Source organism: Balaenoptera acutorostrata, chromosome 14 (genome assembly GCF_949987535.1).
Source record: "Balaenoptera acutorostrata chromosome 14, mBalAcu1.1, whole genome shotgun sequence".
In the NCBI taxonomy this organism is placed as follows: domain Eukaryota; kingdom Metazoa; phylum Chordata; class Mammalia; order Artiodactyla; family Balaenopteridae; genus Balaenoptera; species Balaenoptera acutorostrata.
In genome coordinates, this window is record NC_080077.1 from 13,986,335 (window position 1) to 13,997,495 (window position 11,161).

The 11,161-nt window shown below is 37.9% G+C and overlaps 1 pseudogene; it reads right to left on the reverse strand.

Moving 5' to 3' along the window:
* Positions 1-54: 54 nt before the first annotated feature.
* LOC103006705 (mitotic checkpoint protein BUB3-like) lies at positions 55-5,863 on the reverse strand (annotated as a pseudogene).
* Between the last annotated feature and the right edge of the window lie 5,298 nt (positions 5,864-11,161).

The window sequence follows — 11,161 nt, forward strand, 5'->3', positions numbered from 1 at the left end:
TGATTTGTAGGAAGCAGAAAAGCTTTCCGTAGAGAAACTACTCTCAGGAGATGATTAGGTGGACTTAGGTTTTTTTTCTGCATCTGTCACTTGGCAAATGAGAAGATGCCATCTTCAGGATGTCCCATGTCATCCGTTTTATACGTATATAATGATGCTATTGCAAGTGTAGTCCCATCATTACTGAAGACAAGTGATGTGATGCTGGTGGGGTATCTACATACAGAACCAGTGCCGTTGCTTCTTGTTAACTGGACCCCAAATATTTACAAATCCTTCAGAACCACCCATAGCAAACATACCGTAGATGTTGTTAAAAGAAATGGCATTGACAGGATAAATCTGCTCAATATTATTTTCTTTGACACTTGAAAGACATGCTTCTTCTGTACCTCAGGGCTTGGGAGCAAGTACTCAACTGCCACTTGGCCTTCAACCGAGCTTAATACATAACTGCTTGTTTGAAAATGTTCAAAGGCAGCAAGTCTGGTATTTCAAGTTGGACACCCGGCACTGCTGCACGTAACCCATGTTCTGTAATTCCCACATTAACACTTTACTGCCCACCTTGCCCACAATCAGCTGATCTCCAGACAGAGAGGGTATTACTCACAGACAGAAGGTCCCAGCATTACAAGGCGTTCTGGGATGCCACAATTTAACTGTCTGATCCCAAGGCCCAGTAACTACCACATTCACTTCTGGACAGTATTCAACACATCTGATGGAGGCATCATGGGTTCCAACCAGATCTTCCTGATCAGTGTTGGATTCATGTGTTTTCAGTCGAGGGTTTGATCCCCCACTCCAGGCATGTGTTGGACCGTTAGACGCACATCCAAGATAGTGCTGGATGCTGGTACTTGAGCTGAATGGCTGGCACATGGTACAGATGCACCGCCACATCTCAGGAGGAGACCAGCAGGAACTGGGAGGTGTTGGAGAGACATAATCCTCAGTGGGTGGTTCAGCTTGAACTCGTTAGAACCGAACGTATCGGGCTCCACTCAGAAGTCACTTCACCACCTCCTCCCCTTCGCTTCCCTCAGATGTTACAATATCTTACCTCTGTATATTTTAGTGTTCACCCCTGAAAAGTAAACATCTATTTCGACATAATCACAGTGACATTTTCACACCTGACAAAATTTATAATAATCTCCTAATGTCACCTAATGCTTAGTCTATATTCAAATTTCACAGGTATCCTATCCACCCTCCAAAAAAACCTTTTATAACTGCCCAAAATTCTTAACCTTAGAATATATGAGGTAAGTATACTCAAAGTTCCTCTTCACCTCCACTTAGCCATTTTGTTTACCTCTAAATGCCAACATGCCTGGGTATTTCTGAATGGTTAAGAAAAATAAAGTGATGGAATTGATCATATTGTGATCCCATTCAGCAGCAAGAAATAACTCTAGACTCTTTAAGTCACTAATAAAAATTATCCTCCTGGAAAATTTCAATATTACGGGAGTCATTTATTATGAATTATGCAAAGGTTCTATTAATAAAAACCATTATGCACTGATTTTCAAATATAGGCTCGCTATGCCAAAAATCTTACTTATTTATAATATTTATAACTTTGAAATAAAGAGAAACTTCCTGGTCAGTTCTTTTAACAATGCTAAACATCGTCACTTTTAACATTTGACTATGCTCTCTACCTCCCTTTTATTTTTTTATTTTTTTGGCCGCCCCACACGGTTTGTGGAATCTCAGTTCCCCAATCTAGGACTGAACCCAGGCCATGGCAGTGAAAGCTCGGAATCCTAACCACTAGGCCACCAGGAAACCCCTCCCCCCCACCTTTTAAAAAACTAGATTCCATCCTAATAATTTACACTATTGCTTGTATATTTTCTGCTCCTATTGAACACAGTCTTACACTTTTATGTGCTTTAAAAACAGATATAAATTTCTTTTTAAAAATTTCTTTCAGAAGCATTATCTCATAAGCATTGCCTAATTTTATAATGCATCTGTAGATCAGGGATCTGGCCTATGTTGTTTTATTTTTAAAAACAAATTTCCAGTAAATGCAGTTTTCAGTTTACACTTATGAAGTCAAAATGTCAAGATGACTCAGAAACAATACGTTAAATTGCAAGTGAACTTTACAGATTTGATTTGGTAAAGATAGCACAAGATTCAATGAGACCAGACCCTGCGTCTACAATACGCCTGAGTGAGCAATCAGAGAACATTCAGGAAGATAATGTCAAAGGCCAGACCCACACCACTTATGCAAATACCTTGGGGTGGAATTAACCTAATAGAATGAAACATTTTCCTCAAAAAAAAAAAAAAGTCAAAGCATGTGGGAAATGTTGCTAAAGTGTCTCCTCTGATGAGAATGTCAGTGTGGAAAAAGCTATGGAAAAGCACACACTTAGAGGTAGAGCTGAGGACAAAAAGTCCCTGCACACAAGTCTCATCACCTGTTTCTACCACTTATGGCTGTATTTCCCTCCAGTGAGGTGAACGGAAGTGTCTAAACATAAAGATTGGGACTTCCCTGGTGGCGCAGTGGTTAAGAATCTGCCTGCCAATGCAGGGGGCATGGGTTCGAGCCCTGGTCCAGGAAGATCCCACATGCCGCAGAGCAACTAAGCCTGCGAGCCACAACTACTGAAGCCTGTGTGCAGAGCCTGTGCTCCACAACAAGAGAAGCCACCGCAACAAGAAGCCTGCGCACCGCAACGAAGAGTAGCCCCTGAAATCCACAACTAGAGAAAGCCTGAGCAACACAGCCAAAGATAAACAAATCAAATAAATAAATTAAAAAAAAAACAAACAGAGATTGAAATTATCTCAAGCAACACATTTGATCTTGATGTTTATCACACATGAGCATCTCTTCACTCCAAGACCTTTGGGGAAGGGATTTGAACTATAAAATTTTACACTTGTCCAAAAGAAATAGGTTAAATGAAATTGTGGAATTAACAGGAGAGTTGGAGGACTGAAAGGCTTGGAAAAATGGTCCAGATTCTGAAACTGAGATACAATGTAGCAGTCTTTTAGCCAACAGTAGGCATTCCACACTCGGTTTTAACTCACAAGAGATTCATGGTGGAGGAGGGCTATGCCATTAAGTCAGCCAGCTCCTCCCAAAGGATGGTTAATGCTCACCTGTCATTTCATATCATAAGAAAAGGAGAGCCAGGGGGAATCACTACAGTACATCTCTGTTTCTAATTTTTAGAACCTATGCACTTTATGCCAGTAGGTTTTTACAGCACGATTGTCTAAATTCCAAGATAAGCAGAAGCACTTCTGGAGTGATGGAATGAGGACCTCTGAAAACTTTCTTCTTCATAAAAACAATGACGGGCTTCCCTGGTGGTGCAGTGGTTGAGAATCTGCCTGCTAATGCAGGGGACACGGGTTCGACCCCTGGTCTGGGAAGATCCCACATGCCGCGGAGCGGCTGGGCCCGTGAGCCACAACTACTGAGCCTGCGCGTCTGGAGCCTGTGCCCCGCAACGGGAGGGGCCGCGATAGTGAAAGGCCCGCGCACCGCGATGAAGAGCGGTCCCCGCACCGCGATGAAGAGTGGCCCCCACTTGCCGCAACTAGAGAAAGCCCTCGCACGAACCGAGGACCCAACACAGCCAAAAATAAATAAATAAAGTAGCTATAAAAACAAACAAACAAACAAACAAACAAACAAAAAAAACAATGAGGACATTGGCCAAAATTATGAACTTTTTCAGTACTCTGGAAATTAACCAAAGACTTGCAACAACTCAAGGAGCATTTATTCAAAAAAAAAAAAAAAAACACAGTCTTGGTAAGAACAGTGAGCTACGTGGCATTTTTAACTTGCCTATTCCCAGCTCCTTCTTGCCAGTTCCATCGTAGCTTGAAAATCAGCAGCCTTGCACAGTACCAATGAAAACCAACAGCCTAACAGTCACTGGAGAAGTCAAAGTAGGTTTTGTCAAAGAATAAACAGAGCTGGACAGTAAAGTGGTAAAAACAGATTTTATTCAGAAAAACTATTAACATAGGGGAAAAGAGACCTCAGTGTAGAGAACTGGGCTCAATTCTGAATACAATAAGGAAAATTCACAATTTACAGTCAGGGAGCAAGGTTGGGGTCAGTGGATGGAAAATTACTAAAAGGAAACATCACAGTGAAGAGGGGATTCTGGCTAAATTGGCCTAATGAGACTCTTACCAAAGGCAGGCCAGGGTGACCAGACATCACCTGGGGGATGGTAGAGGAGGGGGAACCCAGTGAGATACCAAGAGTGATCAGATATGGAGAATGGAGGAATATGGCTAAACTGACTTAGTAGGATTCTTGCTAAATTTGGACAATGCAGAGATGAAAATGGAAGCTCAAAAGTCAAAGTCTAGTTGAGAAGAGAGTTGAGGGGAGCCTGAGTAGAATTTCAGCAAGGAGAGAATCTTTGTCAGTTTAGAGTTCCTGAGAAAACCCCATGTTCACAGAATAATCACAATTTGACCTGACTGGCAGCTAGCTCCCTGAAAACCCCGTTTATAGGGCATGTCTTCATGTTGCCTCATTCAGAGCTCACTCAACTCTAACCCTAACCCTAAACCTAACCATTGTCCAGCCCTTTGCTTTAATTAGGGACAGCTCTGAAGGACCATGCTATATCTCCACAGGACTGGCTGAGACCTCTATTGGAAAAGCCACTCATTTTCCTTCTGCCAAGTCCTGTTTCCCTTGCTCATCTATAGATATTCTTCCTGAGACTGCCCCGCCCCCCGTCTATATTTTTGACACACATTGCTGTTTCAGAGTCTGTTTCCAATGATCTCAATTTAAGATGGATGTATTGTTAATACCAGAGAGAGAAGGGGTATGTGAAACAGTAAGATCATTAAGAAGGAAAGGGAATGAAGCTAAAAGCACTAGTGGAATATTGATTGAAAGAGGGACGTTTTCTCCATTCTGATAAGCAGGGTGGTAAGCATAGGGACAGGTGCGAAATGGTGGCTGAGAGTTACTGTAAGATCGTGTCGAATGGAAGAATAGTTTCCCTGAGAAAATTAAGTAAGCAAAAATGGACAGGTGTGCTGGACAAGCAAATGAAATGCTTGTCCACTACAAGTGGAACTCAGGAGCACAAAACAAATCTCAGAAAAGGCTGGAAACCAGAGAACTAGGTAACTGTGGGGAAAGCAGGGAAGATTCTCTCTTTCTCTGTCTTCCCACTCCAGTAAACTTTCTCTGATAATCTGCTTCTCTTTCTCTCCTCCTGCTTTGTTTATTCACCCTGGCTAAATTCATACTACCCACTTCATCTTTTATGTCTCCACGACTTCTGGTTCTAGCTCCTGCCATTTACTTGTAACTCCTGCTTAATACCTACTTTGTTGTAGGCCACCAGACTTTTCTACTTGAGCATTTGCAGAATGTGACAGTTGTCTGAGATCAGAGAGTTTGGGTTATTTTGCGTGGAGTACAGTGAGATCTTTAAATTTGCACTCATCCCCTCTCTGACTCTAAATTCAAATCCCAGCTCATCTCATCAATCAGATGATGACTGAGCAACCTCTAAGTCAAGAGTGCATTCTTAGTCCAGTGGAGATGTAAGTGGGTTTGGGTTTGGGTTTGGGGAAGAGGATTGTTTTGTGCGCTGTCTATTCGGTGGAGGCTTTGGTTTAATAGTCATCAGGCACCTGAGGAAGTAAGTTATAATGTAAAATTTAAAACAGCTAGCTAGAATTACTTTCCCAGAGCAAATGCTCGTAATCCTCAAGGAGTATTTATATTTTACATTTATATGGCCAAAGTACACTTCAGAAAAGTAACTGTCAAGGCCATACTGGCCATTTTTATATTTTTACTTTGCAAATTACCTGATCCATTGTGCATCTTCTATTGAGATATTTTTCTATATTAAACAGTAGAACATTTAATCCATACTAAGGTTGTTAACTTATTGACATGTATATGGCAAATATTACCCACAGTTCATAATTTGTCTTTTAATAGGGTTGAATAGCATCCCCTGCCCAGGCAATGTTTAATAATTTTCTTTATTCTTAAAAAATAGCTTTTCAGAGACTTCCACCTCCAGCCACAATAGATAAAAGGGACAAGATTTACCTTCTGACCACAAACAAACTGTAAAATTGAGCATATTAGGCAACAGGCAACACATGAGTTTGATTCCTGAAAGAATGAAAGCAAATGAGGTAAGCCCTACAATCACACCACATTTCATTTTTGGGAGACACATTACAGAGCAAGGAGAGGGGTCCCAAGCACAGCACATTGGTCTTACCAAGTTGAGGAGGGAGTTCACAGTTCAGGAGGGCTGAGGTAGCTACAAGTCGCTACACAGTTATTATACATCAGGAACAAACTAGTTCCAAAATCCTTCTGACTCTGGGGCAGATAGATATCATAAAACAACATTAAAAATTGATAAAATTGATTTCATCAAAATTAAGAACTTGTGTTCTTTGAAATACACATTAACAACATAAAAGGCAAGCCAAACTTGGGAGAAAACATTTTTTAACACACATATCTGATAAAGGACTTTTACCTAACTACATAAAGAACTCTCAGATCTTCACAAGAAGACAATTCAGTTTTTTTTTAAAGGGGCACAATATCTGAGAAAGTACTTCACAAAAGAAACTATACAAATGGACAAAACGCACAATAAAAGTTGCTCTGATCTTTAGTCATCAGAAAAATGCAAATTAAGACTATATTGAGGTAACATTATATACCTACTAGAATGGTTAAAACTAAACAAATAAAGGAAAACAGAAAATAAGAAGTGTCGATGAGAATATGGAATACATGAAACTCATTTATTGCTAGTGAAAACTGAAAATGGTGCAGCCATTTTGGAAAAGAATTTAGTGGTTTCTTATCAAGTTAAACATATACTTACTACACAATCTAGCAATGATATTCCTAGGTATTTGCCTGATAAAAATCAAAATTAAAAAAAAAAAGAAAACTCAAAATGTAGTTCTTGTGTTAGTTTCCTATGGCTGCTGTAAAAAATTACCACAAATACAGTAGTTTGCTATAACAGAAATGTATTCTCCCACAGATCAGGAGACCAAAAGTTTGAAATCTTAGCACAAGGTGTTGGCAGGCCTGCTTTTCCTTCAGGAGTCCTAGGGGAGAATCTGTTCCTTGTCTCTTCCAGGTGCTGGTGGCTGAGGACATTCCTTGGCTTGTGACAGCATTACCCCAATATTCACAGCCAGCATCTTCAAATCTCTCTCTGCTCTGTCTTCACATCACCTTCTCTCCCCTGTGTGTCTAATCTCCCTCTGCCTGTCTTCTAAGGACACTTGTGATGGCGTTTACAACCCACCTGCATAATTCAGGCTAAGCTCCCCATCTCAAAATATTTAACTTAATCATATCTGTGTAAACCCTTTTCCCATAAAAGGTAACATTTATGGGTTCCCGGGATTAGGACCTGATTTTTTTGGAGGCTATTCCTCAGCTTACTATAGATCCATACAAAGATTTGGACACAGATGTTCACAGAAATTTTATTCATAATAGCCAAAAACTGGGAAAGAAATGCCCAACAAATAAAGTCATCATATATGCATTCGATGGAATATTATTTGTCTGTTAAAAAAATGAATCCTTGAAACATGCGACAACATGGATGAATTTCAAATACTTATCTTGAGGGAAAGAATCTAGACACAAAATAGCATATATTGTGTGGTTTCATTTGTACAGAACTCCAGGATGAATAAACCTAATCTATAATGATAGGAAGTACATCATGTTTGCTTCAACCTGGAGGTAGAAAATGGGGATTGACTGGGAAAGGAGTATAAGAGAACATTTTGTGGTGATGCAAGTGTTATGTATCTTGAATATGGTGATGGTAACATGGGTGTGTACCTATGTCAAAATGGATCAAATTCAACACTTAAAATGCTCTGCATCTAATTGCAGAGATTTAAGTCTCATGAATTAAGTCTCATAAAGTTGGTTTCAAATATAGATTTTAAATAGTAAGATTTATTCATTAAAAAAAATTAACCTTCAGAGTTAAAAAAATCTGATCTCCCACCATCCAAACTCACTTAGAAAAGTTATTTCTAAGTATATATTTTTAAAATATTTTTCTATTTTTATGATATGCCTTTATTTTATTTTGATGTTTTATTTTTCTTATTCATTTTGAACTTATTTTCAGATAAGTGAGAGATTTTTCTCTATGGCCATCCAGTTTTCCCCAAAACATTTGTTAATCAATTTTTTTCATTTATTAGAAATTCTACCCTCATCATAACTAATTTTCCATACATACTTTGTTCTATTTCTATGTTGTTTATTCTGTTTGGTTGATTTGTACATTATTTTCTTTTGATTTTTTTGTTGAATGACTACTTTAGCTTTAAGAATATTTTGATATCTAATAGGCCAAGTCTCTTCTTATTACTCTTCTTTCTCAGAATTTTGATGACTTTGTCTCTTAAGTTTTATTTCCAACATGACTTTCTATCTTCATCTAAGTTAAAAGACAAAAAAAAAAACAGATACAAAAACAAAACATAAGCCTTTATGGAAGGATTCTGACTGAAATAGATTGAATGTATAAATTAATTTAGGTATAAAATATCTTAAAATATTGAGGCAAGGGACATATACAGCCAGCCTTCAGGAGCTGCAAGGGCTAAGAATTTCAAATCCACTGGCAATTCCATTTCTTTTTTCTATTTCTCAATAGAATTAATATACCTAAATTAATTATGTATATCTTCAAATAATGTATAAATTAATTTAGGCATAAAATATCTTAAAAATTAAGGCATGTCCCCCATATATACTCAAATATTTCTTTATGTCCCTCACTGTGTCTGTAGTTTGTTTTATGAAGACGTTTCTGGGGACTCCCCTGGTGGCGCAGTGGTTAGGAATCCGCCTGCCAAGGCAGGGGATCTGGGTTCAAGCCCTGGTCCGGGAAGATCCCACATGCCGTGGAGCAACTAAGCCTGTGAGCCACAACTACTGAGCCCATGTGACACAACTACTGAAGCCCGCACACCTAGAGCACATGCTCCACAAGGGAAGCCACCACAATGACACACTGCAATGAAGAAGAGCCCCCGCTAGCAGCAACTAGAGAAAGCCCACACACAGCAACAAAGACCCAACACAGCCAAAAAATAAATAAATAAATAAAAGAAATTTATTTTAAAAAAAAACACATTTCTTGTGCTTTGCTACTTGCTACCTAAGACTCAAGATAATTTATAGCTTCATTGGGATTATGGTCTTCAATATTATAAAGCAATACTCTGTTCTCTTCACATATTTCATCTTGAATTCAACTTTTTCTGATATTCATAATACGTATACTTTAATATATCTTTGCCTATACTTTCAACTTTTCTGAATCACTTCATTTTAGGCAAGATTTACAATTGGCTTGCAGCTGGAATTTTTTTCATCCAATAGAAACTGTTATTTTGTGTTGTGTTTATCTCATCTGAATTAATTTTGTAAAGAATGTAATTGATTTTATTTTAATTCTGATCTTATGCTTTCACTTTTTAGTTTTCATTATTTCCTTTGTTTTCTACCATTTGCTATATAATCTGTTTTTTGTCTACATGCCTATTTTCCTAAGATAGATACTCTAATTTTACTAGCAGTTGCTAATATAATTTCTCATAATATGCTTATGCCCATATTTGGCAATTTATCAGCTTCAGAGAGAAAGCAGTATATATTAAATATCTGTTTAGTTAGAAACCTTTTTGGCAAGTTATTGTAGTCTAACCCAATTTGGTTTATAGAAAAATGAGAATTTGCTAGAAAGCTGTTGTGATATTCAGTCGAATCCAAGAAAGATTTCATTAGCCATGCCTTAGGAAGGCAAGGGATGTATACAGCCAGCCTTCAGGAGCTACAGGGACTAAGAATTTCAAATCCATTGGCAATTCCATTTTTTTTTTTTTCTATTTCTCTCTGTGGATCAGTTTGATTTCTTTCCTACCATGTGGCAGGAAAAACGCTTTTAAATTTTACTTCTTACAGTTTTAAGCATCTGAGAGATATTGGCCTCTCTTGGGATCCCTACCACAAAATCCTTTGCAAAGGACCACTGGATTTGCTTGGTCAAATGCCTTTTCCTAGACCAATTAATGAGGTTACATTTGACACAGTGATTGTTCCTGCCATACTCATGTGGATAGTCAGGGAAAGGAATATGGTTTTCAGACTAGCAGAGGGTTTGGCAGACAAAAGAGTGTGTCCTGTCCTCTCACACTATAAAAGACAAGCAAACTGTCCGTCTTTTGCTCCCATTACCCAGAAGCTAATTAATTTTGGAAATTTCTGGCTTGATTTTTTTCTTCCTTATCTGTAAATCAGCCACCACTTGCAATAAAACTAGACACTTCTATAGCTCTTCAGCTTTTGCTTGTGGTTTTCATGTATTACTAGGGTTCTTTTTCTTAGTTTCAAAAAGTTTATTCCTAGCTGCTTCAAGACATGAATATATTAGGCAAAATTCCAAATGAATAAATGGGACTTTCTACTGCTATCAGAGAACAGATTGCCAGACATGGGAGGCAGAGGAAGGGAGGGGAGATCAAATGGGTGAATTTCATCAAAAAAGGTATAAACTTCCAGTTCTGAAATAAATAAACCCCGGAGATGTAATGTACAGCATGGTGACTATAGTTAATAATACCATATTGTATATTTAAAACTTTCTGAGAGTAGATCTTCAAAGTTCTCATCACAAGTAACTATGTGTGGTTATGGATGTTAATTAGATTGGACTGTGGTGATCATTTTGCAATATATAAGTATATCAAATCTTTATGTTGTACACTTAAAACCAATATAATGTTATATGCCAACTATATCTCGATAAAAAAGTTTATTCTCTAAAAAAGTTAAATAATTTTGGAATTGTTTATCTAGCGAGGTAAGAATCTAATGTTTTAAACAAATAACTTACTTATTTTTACATCTGTATTAATACATTGAAAATTCTGTTTCTTTTATTTGTGATGTTACCCTTTTTCTGTTATATGTTATTAGATAAAGTAAGGTTTGTGTCTCTGGAATAGTTTATAGAGAATGGTCTTAACTGAGTGAAAATACCAAATAAATAGGAAATAGTCACAGGCTATTCAATAAATAAACTCTGAATCAAAA